Raw genomic sequence first — 17,229 nt, forward strand, 5'->3', positions numbered from 1 at the left:
TTCTAAATTAACTTGCAACGCGCGGGTTTTGTTTCTGTATGATTCTCTGATGTCAAACCCATGTAGCTACCTGGTTTTGATTCCCCTAATTGTGTTCCCTGCTATGAATCATGGCTATGAATACCCGATACGCGCTGTTGTAGTCATATGTGTGTATGCTGCAGTCAGCTTATGAAATTAGTTGTTGCACAACACACGCAAGTCAAATGAACGAAACCCTGTGAAAGAGATTTTGCGAACCCACTATTACCTGACACAGTAGCAATATGCTGAGTACAATATGGCGAGTGCTGCACACATCGTCTGGGAGATGTAATCAGAATGCTCATTGGTCTCAGTACCTGTTCTTTCTGGCCTATCCACGTCACTACAATAGGAATAACATTATGCCAAAATAAAAGCTAAATTCGTGGTGACATTCAGTTGTATCGTTATGTTGTCAACCTTCTTGGCTTTTTGTACATGTCTGTCTACAGTTCTTTTGGGTTCGTTTGTGAGCGAAAGTCTTATGCTTTGATCACCTGGGCCTATCATACCTAGAGACGCTAAAAGATGGAATTTGGTGTGTCCCTGCCTTGAGCTCGGCTTACAGGTGATAAACGGAACCTGGTCAGTTCGGAGTTAGTACACAAATGTCAGGGCTAATGATAGTACACTCGAGTGCATGCGGGTCGCCATGTAAGAGCAACACTGTTGAAGGCGACGTAAACCCCAACCTAACCTCGACATAAACAGATGGAAACAGTTATAACGAAAGTAGTCTTTTAAACAATTCTGTCAAACATAAGATAATTCTATGTGACAGTCATAAAATCAGACACTTATAACATATCCTTCTCCCATTCTGTCATATTTGAATTACCAAATGTTGTACAAGATCCACCATGCAAATCAGCAATTATTTCATCTTGATCATTTTCCCAAAATTGAAAAAAACCAGACATTGATATAATCATATATCCTTTCAAATATTTCATTTCTCAGAATATTGAAACTTGTACAAGACATTATGACATGTTCTACAATATCAGAAGCTACTATTCCACAACTACAATCACTGGATTCAATCCTTTTACAACCAACATGAATAATATGAGAGATTTTGTCAAGTGTATGCTTATTTACCAAACTAGTTCCCAGAGTCTGCTTAGTTTACACAAACTCTCAAAAGGATCACAGTTTCTGGATATAACAACGTCATTCCATTGTCAGTGCCTACAACAGTGTTCTCCAACACAGAACACACTACACAGAAAAGTGTTCCTGAGTTTACTGAACACTAACACCCACCTAACACTACAAATGCCCCTCGACCCATTAAATAACACTCAGACTTTCAAAGCCATTGGCACATTTCTAATCAAATGTCTTCCAGGTCGCACAAAATATACTGGACAAAATAGGTTAGGGATATTGGTGTTTTTATAATTGATATTTTATTAATGTGTTAATGAATAAATAGATCATTATTCATAATTTAAAAATTTACATATATCCCTAACTATTTTTGTCCAGTAAATGACATAACCTGCAATCAAAGAAAACAAACACCAGATAAACCAATCACATACGACATAATGCCTCATAGCGTATCGAATTCGTCTATGTATGTATTATATATGTATGTGGTGGAGTAACTATCGTCGTTTGACAATCAATAATCTAAGTCTTTTAGAAAGCAATCATGTTAGCACATACCTGTTCCTCAAAGCTGTCGTAACCCTAAGATGATCGTAAGTCCCATAATTTCACATAGACTTACGACAGTCGTAGCGCTACGTTCTCTTTAAGGTACGGAGCCCTAGTTTGTATACACATCAAAATAATGTTTAACAACATGAGACACACAAAATGCTTTGGTGAGTGATGTACTGACAATGTCAGTCGTAAGAAGCATGTTTGCACTATTGTTATCCATTCTAAGCACCTTCTAACAAACCATGTCAATTTCTCCGAGGTGTGAGCTGCCTGCTGGCACACATGAATGCAGTTGATGCAGTAGCAGGGGAAACCGGGGGATTCTTCCTGGTTGATCTACAGCTGGGATACAACGTCAAAAGGACTGTAGCTCATTACAGTAGAAATAATACTGCTTTAGTTGGGGAGGTAACGTTTACTACGAGTGTGGAAACCAAAACTGGTGTCATCAACGTCTTCGGTAAGGACATCAGCGTTTACATATACCATTACTTTGTGTCTTTACTCCCCTCCCGATCTCGGCCCTCGGCTCCAGGTATTTAGAGTCTACCTGTCTGGGTTCCACGGAGCATGTGGTGTTAGTGATTGCTAACTACAACCAGAAGACGGACATGGACATAACGCTGATGCTGGAGGGGAACGTCACCTATGACAACATGACATACAACGACGGATACACGATTCACGTGAGTCTAGAGGAGTATCAGACCTTCACATTGAAGAGCACCTATGACCTGACTGGAACTGTTATCAACACAACACTTGCTGTAGCTGTGTTTAGTGGAGCAATGACAGGAGGTTATGTTCAAGCCTTTGCACAACTATTACCTATACGACATCACGACAGAGAGTTTATTCTGTCTACACGTGACCATTCCTCTGTAAGGGATTCTACATACCAGCTGCAAGTTGTCAGTGACCAGACTGTCACTGAAATTATGTTGAACAATGGATCTACATTCTCTCTTGGTGAAATCCGTGTGTTTCGCCAAAACCTCCTGTACGACGAGACACTGCACTTTAATACCACAAGACCTGTCATCGCAACCTTGTGTAGAAAACACACAAACACAATATTTCAGGGGTTTGTTGTTGTTACACCTGTTAAGTATTTCCTTAACAAAGCACGGATATATACTGCACGCTGTGTAAACATACTGACTAAACAACACGTGACAGATATTGAAGTATTTAGTGGTGACATGACCCCTGCTACAGTGAGCTGGGTGAACAATCCTGGCTGTGATTACAAAGTGGGAACAACTTGTTCAAACGGCCTTTACTTGGTCCGCTCTACCAACAGATTCGCTCTGTATGGGTTTATCACAGACATTTTTAATGGAGGCTACCAGTTCCCAGCTGATCCACCAATCACACGTGCTACTGCAGGTTAGTTGCAGTCTGATTTTGAAAAAATAATAAAAGTTGTTGCAGGAGATAAACGGCAATAGATAAATGTTTTCAGCGTGGAACTGTGTGTTCTGCAGATTTATGTTTGTATTGAATTTGAAAAGGTGTTGGTTAGGACACGTTAGATGTTTCAGTGTAACAAAGCAAACCTTAGGTATACATATTTTATGTATTAGTAGATATATCAAATACGCATAGATGCAAATACAGTCTGTGTGAATCTTCACTTCAAACAGATATATACATTTAGTATGATTTTATGTGTAGTTTCAAATGCAGGAGCGAAGAAATGTACAAATGTGTCAATGGATTTCTGACAGGAACGGCTCCATTGCCACAATTGTCAGCAACTTTAGTCATTGAAGTGTAAATGGAAATTAGATCAAGTAAATGTTTGTCATTACGTGTGTATTGAACAGTTACAATGTCTTTTTCACATGTTCAATATTTAAACTGCGGTCACTGTGTGAATTGGGTTTTTACTATGTTTTCCTCACAGTTTGACTATTTACATGTTGATAACATTCAGGGTACATCCTGAGAGAATTGTTTGTGTGTGAAGTAATGAAAGGGGATGCATGCGTTCAAAGATCAGTTATATCATCTTTCACTTGTTGTACACTTCCTGCAGCGTTTGTCACTCTTTGTCACTGACCTCTAACCCCAGAATTGATTTTATATCCACCTTTTCTATCGTCAATCTTCACCAGCTTATCTACGCTAACAAGACCGCATATAGAATATCCTATCCCTATCCATAAGTGTCAACTGTGGCGAGCGAAAGCTTTAACTATAAGGTTGCCCTAGTGAACAGTATATTTGCAAGAATTGTTTGATTGTATAAAAAGATTACACTTATATAACGGTCATCCTATAAGGTTACAAGGTTGAAGAGACGTCTAGCTGCTTGTTATTACCATTCTCAGCTGTGGATCTCTCTGCTTCAATCTTTAAACTTTCACTTTTATCATCATCAATAAGTGTTCATTACGCACATTCATCAAATATTCAAATAACATAGCACATAGGCCTTACGATTTTGCATTGCTGTGTTAAAGCTTACCATACAATATTAGTATTAGAATGGTATAACTGTAATAGTAGTAGAATATATAACTAAATGCTTCAATCTTTATACTTTCACTTTTATCATCATCCATAAGTGTTCATTACGCACATTCATCAAATATTCAAATAACATAGCACATAGGCCTTACGATTTTGCCTTGCTGTGTTAAATCTTACCATATAATATTAGTATTAGAATGGTATAACTATTATAGTAGTAGAATATATAACTGACCATTCTTTAACAGTAACATTAATAATAATTTATCAGATATTTGTACATTACTTCTACTGAACATTTTCATCTCTCCGGAATCCACTTGTGATACATAATGCACAGGTGTTGCTGCAAAGGTAAGATGATTTATTACAGTTATACTACACCCTACATCAGAAGAGCCTCTAGATCTCATCGCCAGGGTTTTTCAGATTGACGGGGTACGGAATGTCAGGCATTCAGACTAACGGGGGAGTGCCTCCCAGGGAGACAGACTGATGTGGTTTTGGACTGACAGGGGTTTAGATTGATGGGGTTCAAACTGACGGGATTCAGGTAAATGGATCTTGAGATTGCTTTGAAGCAGGGTTTGATATACTTAGCGGTGATTATGTTTTTAGTTATACGATTACATTTTAGCAACTATTTAATTTATCTTCACTTGGTTTGTGTCAGACATATTCAGTAAAATATCTAAATCTATTACTTTGGATATATTTGCAGATAATGAAACTAATCATTGATTAAATTAAATTCAGAGAGTCTACAATCTACAATATCTGCAGTCTCTAGTAATATCAGCATAATGAACACTTTCTGTTTCTAACGTGAGAGCAGATATTCTGAGCATGGCGAGTTATTCTTTAAGACCCCATGTAAAATATCTAAGTACATTTCGTAACTCGAAGCAGCTTTGATATTAGATAAAGAGTTGTCAGTTACCATTCCTTTCTCGTATGTCATCTATTAAAATTATGTGAAACATTTTCTATTTTTGTCCAATGTCTTTACATAAAATTGCACAGTTATCTGTTGACCAAAAACATTTTCCAGTCCTACATGTTTATTGTGTACATTTTGTTTATGTTGTAGATTCTCCAAGACACATGAGCTTGAGGATGTGAAATGGTTGTAACTTTGAAAACCAGTGATGTACATTCTCTGTGAACCTGGCGCTATAAAACTTTACGTAAAAATATGATTGTTTAATCTTTGATGTTGATTGTTTGCTCACATTGTATAACAATGAAGCATTTCTATGTGTGTGTTTGTTTGTTTATTGTTTAACGCCACACTCAAATCTGGACCGGACAGTCCAGTGATTGTTCTTATGCGCATCGATCTGCGCAAGTGGAATATGATGACATGCATCAACCAAGATTTCTCAACACTGTAATTGTTTCTATGAACTACCGATGTGTGAGCTGTTGTTGTTGGAATAAATCGGTTGTAAAGAAGCTGGATGCAACAAATAATTGGGGAAGGTGGAGACAGGTTCTCCAGTTTGTAGAGATCGCTGTACACATGCGTGTCCAATGGCATACAACAAACTAACACTTAGATTGATAATACTTCATGACATTGTGTACATTTAATCTGTTGAACTATATTTTCTTCTCTTCACGATCCACGTGTCATCATAATGTACAGGTGTTGCTGCAAAGGTAAGATGATTTATTACGCTTATACTACACTACATCCTACATAAGCGGAGTGTACAGTTCTCATCGCCAGGGTTTTTCGAATTGAGAGGGTACGGAGTGTCAGAATAACGGGGGAGCGCCTCCTAGGGAGTCAGACGGTTTGGGTTGGATTAACAGGGGTTCAGATTGACGGGATTCAAACTGATCCAGGCAAATGGGGCTTGATATTGCTTTGAAGGAGGATTTGACATAGTTAGCGACGATTCTGGTTTTAGTGTTACTATTACCTTTTATCATCTATTTCACAAGGAAGGGAGGTTATTCTTAATGTAACTGGTTGACATTTGTTGATAAAATCACAATCAAGTTTTTCAAGGAATCTATTTCACAAGGAAGGGAGGTAACTCTAAATGTAACTAGTTGACATTTGTTGATAAAATCATAATAATATTCCTGTTACAAATTACTGTAATGTGTACCGAAACGCACACTAAAATATCGTCATTGTGTTCATGAGATTCGACAATACAGATGGGTTATAGCTTATGCTCACGACTGGTTGTTCAAACAATCTGTCACTGGTTCGCTTGATCTAGACGCAATTATTCACACGCTTACATAATGTTGTTGATTAATGCAGCGTTAAACAATATTAACCTCCACGATATCCCACCATGACATTTTTTAACTGCGGCCGGTTGGGTCTCCCGGACCAAAACACTGCACACGCATGGTACACATGCTGTTGGTTTTGTACACATAGACTGTGTGGGTTCGAATCCCTCGTGGGACTTAACCAAAAAGAATCTGTTCTTTACTTAGAAAGTGTCATCACATATTTAAATGCAACATAAGTTTCATCTGGCCACTCTCTGAATGGTTCTTTGTATTCATGGGTTCACAGCGACTAATATATGATCTCGGCAAAGTGTTATCGAAACGTTTCAACAATAATAAATAGTATACCGTGTCATTATTTTCGATGGAGAAAATTCATAGCAGGGCCACATTTCTGTGACACAAACCTATTTATCTATCACGCAAACACATTTTCTATGTTCTGTTAACACAGCACGACAGACACCACACAAAGCAATTGTAGCAAATGTAGCTTTAGTTACACCCATAACGAGATTTACCATAATAGATCGTGTTCTCGGCGTGTAAAGCAAGCAGGAAACCTTGTATCACCATTCCATAAATATGCAAGTGAGGCCACCAAGCAGGAACTACATTTGAACTCCATACGTCGTCGTCTATGTCTGTTTGACACGGGCTTCCCAATATGTGGCTGATCCTGTTGACACACAAAGCTGCCAGTCGTTAAGCACTACATGATAGATAGGACAGTTTCCTCTTACACTGCATGATGCAGTTTAAGATAGAAGTTACTTCATCGAGTGAGTGAGTGAGTGAGTGAGTGAGTGAGTGAGTGAGTGAGGAGTGAGTGAGTGAGAGGAGTGAGGAGCGTGAGTGAGTGAGTGCGTGCGTAAGTGAGTATTTAACGTCACATCGGTATGTTTCAGCCATATCGTGATGGGATAAAATTTGACGTTTATAAAGAATATGTATATATTATAAAACCTGTCGTCAAAGGACAGTAAAACAACTAGACTATCACAGTTAGAACTTTAAAAAACTAGCATGCAAAGTTAAAACTAATAGCATTATTTGGACAATACAAAAAATTAAAACAGACTATAGATCGCCAACAACTGAAGTTAGATCAGCATACTAGGGTCCAAGGGGACTTACATTACTTTTGCTACCTGCATGGACCCTAGCTGGATTTACACCATCCCTTCAGCCGCTGGCGATTGTACTGAGTTTTAGCCATTATTAAAAACAACAAATATACTACGGTTAAAAGTTTGGTAGAACTAAATTTACCTCAAATGTATTGGGACTTACATATCCTCTCAGGAGGACAATAATTTTACAGTACTTTAACCCCTTTGAGGATACCGCCACTAACAAGTAGCTAATTTAAACTACCAATAATAAAATATATATCTATATACAAACACATCAATCAAAATTTATCAAGAAGTTCAATTTCTTTTTAAATTTCAATAATTAAATGATAATCAAGAATAAAAAGATTCTTAACAGTTTTAACGCTGAAATATTTATCTCTTTTTTGATACAAAAAAAATCTATGCAGTCAAGCAGGATATGCTTTGACTGTGATTCTTTCATCACAAGAGATACAAAACGGAGGATCCTCACCTTTTAACAGGTATTCATGAGTATATCTTGATGGCCAATTCGACATCGTCGCATAATGACCTCTTCAAATCTGACTGACAACCCAAGTAGGTCCTAACCAATATAGGGTTTTATTTCATGTAATTTATTAATACCCAGGGCTTTATTTCCTGGGTGTCCCACTTCGTTTGCATCAGATAACGGATATAAGATCTAATAGCAGCTTTGCAATGAGAGTATGGGATCAGAAATGGTGTCACAGATTTGTTGAGTGCTGCCTTGGCAGCAAAATCGGCCATTGTGTTCCCCGAAATGCCAGTGTGGCTGGATAACCAACAAAAGACGATGTCGCATTGGCCAGTAGCAAGATCATTATCCAATTCAATTATGTCGATTAAAAGTGACCTTTTTATGTGTAAGACCTCACGTCAATATATAGTGCATTCGTGAGTGAGTTAATATTTATCGTCACATCGGCAATATTTCAGCCATATCGTGACGGGAACAATTATTGTTATTCTACAATTAGAAATAAAACTACTAGTATATGACAGATATTAAAGTAAAAACTAGCATGCTAATTTTAAACGATATTATCAAATAGAACAATATATATAATACAATATAATAATGTGCTATAGGTGCATTTATGAAGGTAAGACGTAAAACCCGGTGTGCACACAGAAGATAGTTCTCAAATACAAGTATAATATACATCCTGATCTCTCTCCTATTTTCTTAGCCTGTTAAAATGTGAGTGAGTGAGTGAGATAGGTTACTGCCGCTTTGAACAGTATTTCGGTTACAACGTCGCGTGTCAGCTGAATGTCGGAGAAATGTAATTATGTACGTTATCAACAACTCAATTTGAATCTTATGTTGAAACGTTTTATTAGGAACACTAACTGATATTAAATATAGTGTAAGTATGGTAGCATATAAGAATACAACAAACTTTAATGTCCATCTACATGTGTTGTGAGCATGCTGGACAATGTGTTTAACTCCCAACATACGAGTTCTAATTGGGAGATAAACCGACTGGGTTGTTTTTAAATGTGATGTAGATACCTCTTATTGTACTTTGGAATCAAACGTTTCAGCATAAAATTTCAAAAAACTGTTCATTTACTCCATTCAACAATGACTGTGGTGTGAAATTGATCCATTTCATCAAGTTTGATAAGCTGTTGTGAGCAAGTGCCTGTGTTGTGACAGCAATAATGCTTTATGTTGCCTTTGGAAAGGGGGCATTTGGCCAATGGACTTTTAAATCCCCTCCTGCCAAAACCTGACGTTAGTGGATGACGTCATCATCTCCATATCAGTGACTTTGCACACAATTTCCGTCATTCATGGATTACTTTTTGAACAGATATGTTTTAGTTTCATGTCATATCAAGATGAAGTTCTGTGATGAAAGGACCCCTCTTCTTTATTGCAATAGAATGTATAATGAAAGGAACAAACCCTGTCCTCATCTACAAGATATCCCGGCCAATAGCAGTGTCAATTGTACAATAACGACGTACCTGTGCATGATTCACTATCAAATGGTGATACTAACAGGTTTTTTTTGCGAAGAGGTAAGCTTATCCTGCTTTACTGGTAAATCTGCTAGTCAATTATTCAAACGGAAACATTCTGGAACTTATGGTACAAATCAAAGGGGAATTGCATCGGACGTCTTTTTGGCACTGATGCGTCAAATTTTGAAATATCATCCTCATGCCACCGCAAACCTTTTGAACGCTTTACTGATATGTTCAGTATTGTGAGGGTATTATCAGCCATCCCATTGTCCACTGTCGCCGACAAGAAGCGTGTGAGGTAGCATGCATGTACAAATGTTCATATGTGTGTTGCACTGTCACGTTGTGTTTCGATGTGACGAATAACGTTAGAGGAACAATGTTATCACTGTTTGTCTGGTCCAGTAAGCAGCTGTACTGAGAAATACATTCAGATATCAAACATGCGATCCCTAGGTTCATGTTCTTTTATCTTGTATTCGCTACCATTAATCTTACCTCCTACTGTGAATCACAGTCCTAACCAGATATGGAATTGAGAAATACAGGCATGTCTATATGTTAGCTGGTATGTTGCGTGCATACTATAGATATAGTCATGTGTAGACAAAAGATGCTCTGTCCCATGATGCCGTACAGGTAATAGTTGTGCAATGGCTTGACCATAATCTCCTATCATTTTTCCACTGAATACACCTACAGCATGTGTTGTCTTGATAACAGTTCCAGTTAGGTCATAGGCGCTCTTCAACGTGAAGGTCTTCTACTCATCTAGACTCAGGTGAATCGTGTCTCCGTCGTTGTATGTCATGTTGTCATAGGTGACGTTCCACTCCAGTATCAGCGTTACATTACATGGTCCATGGAAGCCGGGCAGGTGGACACCACATAACTGGAACCGAAGGCCGAGACCGGGAGGGGAGAAAACACACTATATCCACTGTATCCATAAATGCTCATGTGCTTTTCAAAGACGTAGATTTCCACTCCCAGTGTCACCATCACATACGGATCTATAGAAGTATAATTCGTGTTGTATGGCGTTATGGTATTTGTGACCTCTTGTGTCAGTTGTGGATAATCAATCAGGAAGAATCCCCCGGTTTCCCCAGCTACTGCTTCAACTACTAGTATATGAATGCTTGCCAGCGGGTAGCTCACACCTGGAAGACATTTTCACGGTTTGTTAGTAGGTTTTTAGAATGGAAAACAACGGTACAAGCTTGATTCTTAAGATGGACAATGTCAACGTATCACTCACTAAACCATTCAGGTGTGCCTGAGGTTGACACTTCTCGTCATAGCAACTAAATTAATTGCCAAAGGACGATAATCACGCTACCATGATTTTCCTGATATATATAAAAAGATTCACATTCATCCAGATCTGTCTAAGTACATCGGTGATAAAAGTATGCCGTGACTACAAGATAGGGGAATGCGAAATACTTTGTTTGGTTTTATGCAGTGTAGATGACCCCATTTTTATTAGTCAATTACCTAAGGCTTTGAGTGAGTGAGTGAGTTTAATTTAATGCTGTTTTTAGAATTATTCCAGCAAGCAAGTCTTCACACATTGCCTAAAGCTTTGAAGGTTTGAGGTATGTTTAATGACCGTAGGAGCGTTTGTAGTGTTAAATGTGCGTTGCTGTCCAGTGATCTCCGGAGAACTATTCTGTGTTGTTTATGTGCTTGCAGTAAAGTAAGACATGATCGGGTGGTTTTGCCTGCTTAGTGGTTTTGTTTATGTTAGTGGGAATTAAACATCGTGTGACCTGTATATTATTTACTGATCGCTTGTCTAGATTTATTTATATTGTCAGCTTTTTAATTGGCTTTTGGAGATAGTTCTCGGTATATAATTTGAATCTTGATAGTTACTTTGCCACTTTTGGAAGATTTTTATAGGCTTTTAATTTCGTATTTAGATAATGGTGTGTTTACCTAACTTTTATTAATATTTGGGGCCGCTTGCTCGGCATGTTCGTTTCCAAACACACCGACTTGGGCAGGGATCCATATGAACTCTACTTCATAGCATGGAAGCATGAAATCCTTGTCGGTAAAGAAGGTATGTTGTTCAGTTTATGTTGCAGCGCAAACAAAGCAATCTCACTGCACCCTATTTAAACTCGTCAGAAATACTACTCTCTTCCAGGTGAGCCGTGTCCATGAAATACGAGCAGGGAAGGGTTACCATGTGAAGGGAGCCACTGACGAGAGTAAGTGACCGCGAATGGAAGGGAGAGTAGGATTACGCAGCCTGGCGGCAAAGCTCCGTCACAATATCCCAGTGTGGATTGGGGTAGTCTGTCTCACAGTCCCTGAACCACATCATTTGCCCTTCCTCCCAACTCTCTCTACAATGCTAAAGTTCTTAATGAAGCAAGTCTGGATTTAATCGAGTTCAGAATCTCCAATCTCACTAGGGCTCCTTCAGTTTAAATGTAATTTGTTTACGTCAAATATACATATATTTAGAGACTACATGTTAGTCTAGTCTGGGGTTAACGCGACCCAATCCTAGCTGTGTATACAGATATGTCATGCCGACTTATTGTGTCAGTTGAAACAATATAACAGTGTTCTTCACTCCATGAAGTAAGCATGTAGTGTTCGTCAGAATTGTTAGTTCCAGAGCATTAATCACATATAATACGCATTTGAAAACTATATATGTGTTTACGGAGTGTATATGAGAAAACTTCGGTTTATAAGCGAAAGGGTTGCTTGGCTAGCCAACCAAATCCCACAGAATCCCTTGCAATATATTGAAACTGGTTATCTGCACCACCCTGTCAGATGTCGCGGCACTATTACGGTTTGTTTTCGGACAATGGAGCGATTCAAGGGTTGCTTACTTGGTAGTCCAAAGTGTTGACGGTAGATTTTCGTCCTTATCAAATATATTGAAACCGGGTTATGTTGCTTCACCTTTTCACCCTTCCCATTTCAGCATTTCCCGCTGTTCCACAGGTACACTATTGCGCTGTACAGGCATATGCGGTGTTGTAGAGTGTCACTTTTGTAGTCAGTTTATGTCAGTTTATGACATAGCACGATGCGATCCCCATCCCTCTTCTTAAGTCCTGCGGTGATGGGAAGTGTTGACGGCATGGACTATATTTTCGTCACAACTCTATATCACACGTTTGTGGCCAGGTATGGCCTTTCGGTCAGTGAAGGATATTGTAATTCGGCAGCCACCTTTTCGACGAAGAGGTTGATTCCCCCCCACCCCCAGACTTCCCCACTAGCTGACTTGAAAAGGGTCCTAAAAAGGTACACTATTGCTTTAATACCAGCGGTAAGAAGAATTCAAATTAATCGAAATCATCTACTGTGACAGCAGTCACCCTTTTAGACCGTGCAGGGACTAGCCGACCTGTGCGACGAACCGCCCTCACTGCCAGCGAACTGTAGATTGCCGCCCTCAGCAAGACGCGTCTAGCAGAGGAAGGACACCTGACAGAGCAGTCTTCTGGCTACACATCCTTTTTGGATCAGGCGTGGACACAACAAGCGACACGAGGCAGGAGCTGGCTTTGCCATCAAGTTCAAACTGGTCAACAAGCTGGCAGCCCGTCCTAAGGGGATAAACGATCGCTCGCCTCCCGCTCCCCAGGAAGAAATTCGCCACACTGACCAGCGCTTATGCCCCTACTATGACAAACCCTGACGAAGTGAAAGAAGATCTGAAGGCCATGATCTTGGCCATGCCCAGGTCAGACAAGCTCATCATTCTCGATGATTTTAATGCCCGTGTCGTGAGAGGGAAACCCAGCGTGGGCAAGTGCAACAGCACCAGTCTCCTTCTGCTGCAGACCTGCACCACTCATGATCTTCTCATCACCTACAGTCATCCGTCTGCCCAAATGCAACAAGACATCACGGATGCACCCAACACTGGCATCTACTTGACTATGTCATCATTAGGCAAAGCGACAAACAAGACGTGAAGACCATGTGCGTTGCTGACCACCGTCTGCTGATCTCCAAGATGAACCTCCGTACCAAACGACCAAGGAGCCCACAAGGCATCAGATTGCCCAAGCTACTGAACATCTCAAAGCTAGAGAATGACCTTGTCAAAGAAAAACTGCTGTCTAAGCCTCAGACGTCGTGGAACCAACCACCCACAAGAGCCTGGACTGTTTTGACGATAGTCTCTACTGGAGGAAAATCAAGCCCTGTGGTTGGTTGATGTTTGTTAAGGAGACATTTACAAATGATGCTTTCTTTTGAGAAGCCATTGCTGGAAAAAAATCTGACATTTCTTCCACGTCAAGCGACCGCCTCCGTGGTGTAGTGGTTAGAGCGTCCGCCCGGAGGGTGGAAGGTCGCGGGTTCGATCCCCGACCGCGTCATACCAAAAGATGTTAAAATTTGGTACTTGATGGTCCCTGTCTGGCGCTCAGCATTACTGGGTACAATAAGGACTGGTCGGCTCGGAGTCAGTATAATGTGTCTGAGTGGGGTATTCATGCTTCACTGTGGCATGGTATCTCAGTGGGCTAGCACTATAAAACCAGCTTAAGTCTGGGCTAGTACAAGCAGCCGCACATACACATACACACGCATGCAAGTCGTCATATGAGCGAAATATTCTCAAGCACGACGTGAACCCAATTTCATCTCACCTCACCTCCAAGTCAAGCAGTTGATGAAAGTAAAAATTCCCGAGAATTTTTAAAGAATGTGGACATTTAGCAGCGTTAACCAACCAGAGGGCTTGCTTCGTCCACACCACCGTTTTGTCCGTATATATCGTCAGCCATTTGTGTCAAGATGGTTTAGTTGAGAGTCAAAATCGGGTTTCAATCGATTTGCAGAAATAACAATAAAGAATTGGAAGGTGTAATGAGTGGTGCTCGATAGGCCAATCATCTATGATTATGTTAACATAAAGTTTTAATCGATTGCATGCGATGGTTGAGGAGCGATCGGCAAAGCACTCGGGTGGGGTGCACCGAAGTGTCCGGCCTTGTCATGATGTATGGTACTGTGAAGCATTTAGAGTCGGGGGTCATCTCAAAAACAATATTTCTTAAGAATTAACCCTCACAAAGACACGAGGGCCTGTGCTCCTTACCTGTCCTCCCCCTCCAAAATGGAATCTTTCAGCGCAGCCAGGAGTGTAGTTAAGTCTGAACTACACCACATGCAAGATGAATGGCTTACCGAGCAGGACGACCCCATCCAGGCCCGGCCGATAGGAAGGACATGAAAAACGTCTACAGCACTCTCAAGACAATCTACGGTCCCACTTCGACTGGATCGTTCCCCCACCTCAGTGCAGATGGGAACATGTTGATCTTCGACGACGAGAAGATCCTTGAGCGCTGGGCAAAACACTTCAACAGTGTCCTCAACAAACCGCCAACCATCAGCGCAGAAGCTATCGCAAGACTACCGCAAGTCCCAGCCGACAACACACTGACAGACCCAGAAGAAGTTACCAAAGAAATCAAGTGCTTGTCACGCGGCAAAGCACTCCATCCCCTGCTTCTGGTGGCGCAAAACGTATTGAAAGCCCCATAGACCTGTTCAGCTCCATGCGGAATTGCCACAGGAGCTCAAGGACACTTCCAGTATCCACCTAAACAAGCGCAAAGGGAACATGAACTGTGACAACCGACAAGTGAGTATGATTGCCGATGGTTTTGGAGAAAATGCCTGCTTACTGTCGAGGAAATGATTTGTAGATGTTGCAATGTGATCCTTTCATCACAGGGATGCAAAACGGAGGATCTTCACCTTTCAGTAAATATTCGTGGATATATCTAGTGTGGCCAATGCGACATCATTGCATAATGACCTCTTCAAATCTGGATTGACAACCCAAGTAGGTGTAACCAATATAAGGTTTTATTTCATGTAATTTATTTATACCTACTTGGGTGTTCCACTTCTTCTGCATCAAATCACGGATGTAGGTTCTTATGCTAGCTTTGTAGTCAGAGTATGGGATCAGAAGTGGTGTCACAGATTTGAGTAGTGCTGCCTTGGCAGCAAGATCGGCCATTGTGTTCCTAGAAATGCCAACGTGGCTGGGTAACAAACAGAAGACGATGTCGCATTGGCCAGTAGCAAGATCATTATATAATTCGATTATGTCAATTAAAAGTGGATGTTTGCAAGATAGATTTTTAATAGCCTGAAGGCAAGAAAGAGAGTCAGAAAAGATTATATATTGATTATGTTTAGGATGTCTTTGAATATATTTAGGGCTGTTAAGATGGCGTTTGCTTCTGCTGTAAATATAGAGCTGTTATTCGGTATTCTAGAAGATATTGTTCTGGATCCAATGACAGTGGCACAAGCAACTGCGCCACCATCCTTGGACCAATCTGTAAATAAGGATTTGTATGTATTATATTTACTTTTTAATTGATTATATTCTTGTTTATATTGTAATTCATTAGTTGCTCCTTTTTTAAATGCTGTTAATGTTAGGTCAACTTGTGCCCTAACACACTGCCAAGGAGGAGAAGAAAGAAGACGGGAAGGAGCTATATTTACCAGCTCAATGCCAGCAGCAGAAATGAATGGTTTAATTCTTAAACCAAGAGGTGGAACAAGAGAAGGCTTTTTGTTGTACAAATCCTCATAAAGAGGATTAAAGACACAGTTAAATGCACGGTTAGACTCGTTAGAACAAAGTTTTGTTATATACTGCAAGGACAATTTTATACGGCGTTGTGTAAGAGATGGTTCACCTGCCTCGACGTAGAGATTGTGCAGGCAAAGACAAAAGTGCACAAAGACATGGCCCGTTACTTCCTGTTCGCCGATGACTGTGCGCTCAATGCCAGTACCCAGTCTGACATGAAAGGCAGCATGACCTATTCTGCAAAGCCTGCTATTACTTCGGCCTCACAATTTCTACTAAGAAGACCGAAGTCCTACACTAACCTGCACCTGCAGCGCCCTACATAAAACCTCACATTACTGTCAACGGTCAGAGACTAGCAGTTGTAGACAAATTCATCTACCTTGGTAGCACTCTGTCAGGTTCCGCCAACATCGATGCAGTCTGCAGCCGGCATCCTAAACAGTTCAATGCTTTGCCCATGAGATGCTTCAGGACCCTGCTCCGTGTGAAGTGGCAAGACAGAGTCCGAGACACTGAAGTGCTCCAGCGTGCTGAGATGGAGAGCATTCATGCCATCCTACTGTGCTCTCAGGTCCAGTGGGCTGGCCACATTCGACGCATGGACGACTGTCGCCTCCCAAAGAGACTGCTCTATGACGAGCTATCTACAGGGGAAGCGCTCACCCGGCAGACCAAAGAAACGCTACAAGGACACGCTGAAGGGCTCTGTCAAGCATTATGACATTCCCCAGTCGACCTAGGAAGAGACCGCTGAGTTCCGGAGTTCCGGAGTGTCTGAATTTGAAGAGAGACGAATCAGGGACAAAAAACAGAGACGCCAGGAAAGCAAAGACTGAGAGAGCTCCGCGCCTTATTCAACCCCCAACTTCCCCTGACCCCACTACAACAGACTTTTCTGGGCGAAGATCGGCCTCATCAGTCATCTCCGCACCCATCCCACCCCCCAAGTGATTTTAAGTCATGGTCATCTTTGCACGCGAAGGACGAACTATACTATGCCTGACACTGAAGCAGTATCTTATGCACAATATGGCAAGTGTCTTGCTCACACAGTCA

At 40.7% G+C, this 17,229-nt stretch overlaps 1 protein-coding gene and 2 long non-coding RNA genes across 4 annotated transcripts in view; 2 read left to right on the forward strand and 1 right to left on the reverse strand.

Moving 5' to 3' along the window:
* Nucleotides 1-17,229, forward strand: part of LOC124264491 — a 239,662-nt gene that overhangs the window by 27,050 nt on the left and 195,383 nt on the right. The gene's annotated exons all lie outside the window — the stretch shown is intronic.
* LOC124264500 overlaps nt 2,194-17,229 on the forward strand; it is a 33,036-nt gene continuing 18,000 nt past the window's right edge. The window contains exon 1 of the long non-coding RNA XR_006895153.1: nt 2,194-2,233. This is a non-coding gene — a long non-coding RNA (uncharacterized LOC124264500). The remainder of the gene's footprint in view (nt 2,234-17,229) is intronic.
* The window catches only part of LOC124264499, a 125,623-nt gene continuing 114,208 nt past the window's right edge, over nt 5,815-17,229 (reverse strand). The window contains exon 3 of the long non-coding RNA XR_006895152.1: nt 5,815-5,867. This is a non-coding gene — a long non-coding RNA (uncharacterized LOC124264499). The remainder of the gene's footprint in view (nt 5,868-17,229) is intronic.

The sequence above is a fragment of the Haliotis rubra genome, unplaced genomic scaffold (assembly GCF_003918875.1).
Source record: "Haliotis rubra isolate DU_JTF1 unplaced genomic scaffold, ASM391887v1 Scf928, whole genome shotgun sequence".
Lineage (NCBI taxonomy): Eukaryota > Metazoa > Mollusca > Gastropoda > Lepetellida > Haliotidae > Haliotis > Haliotis rubra.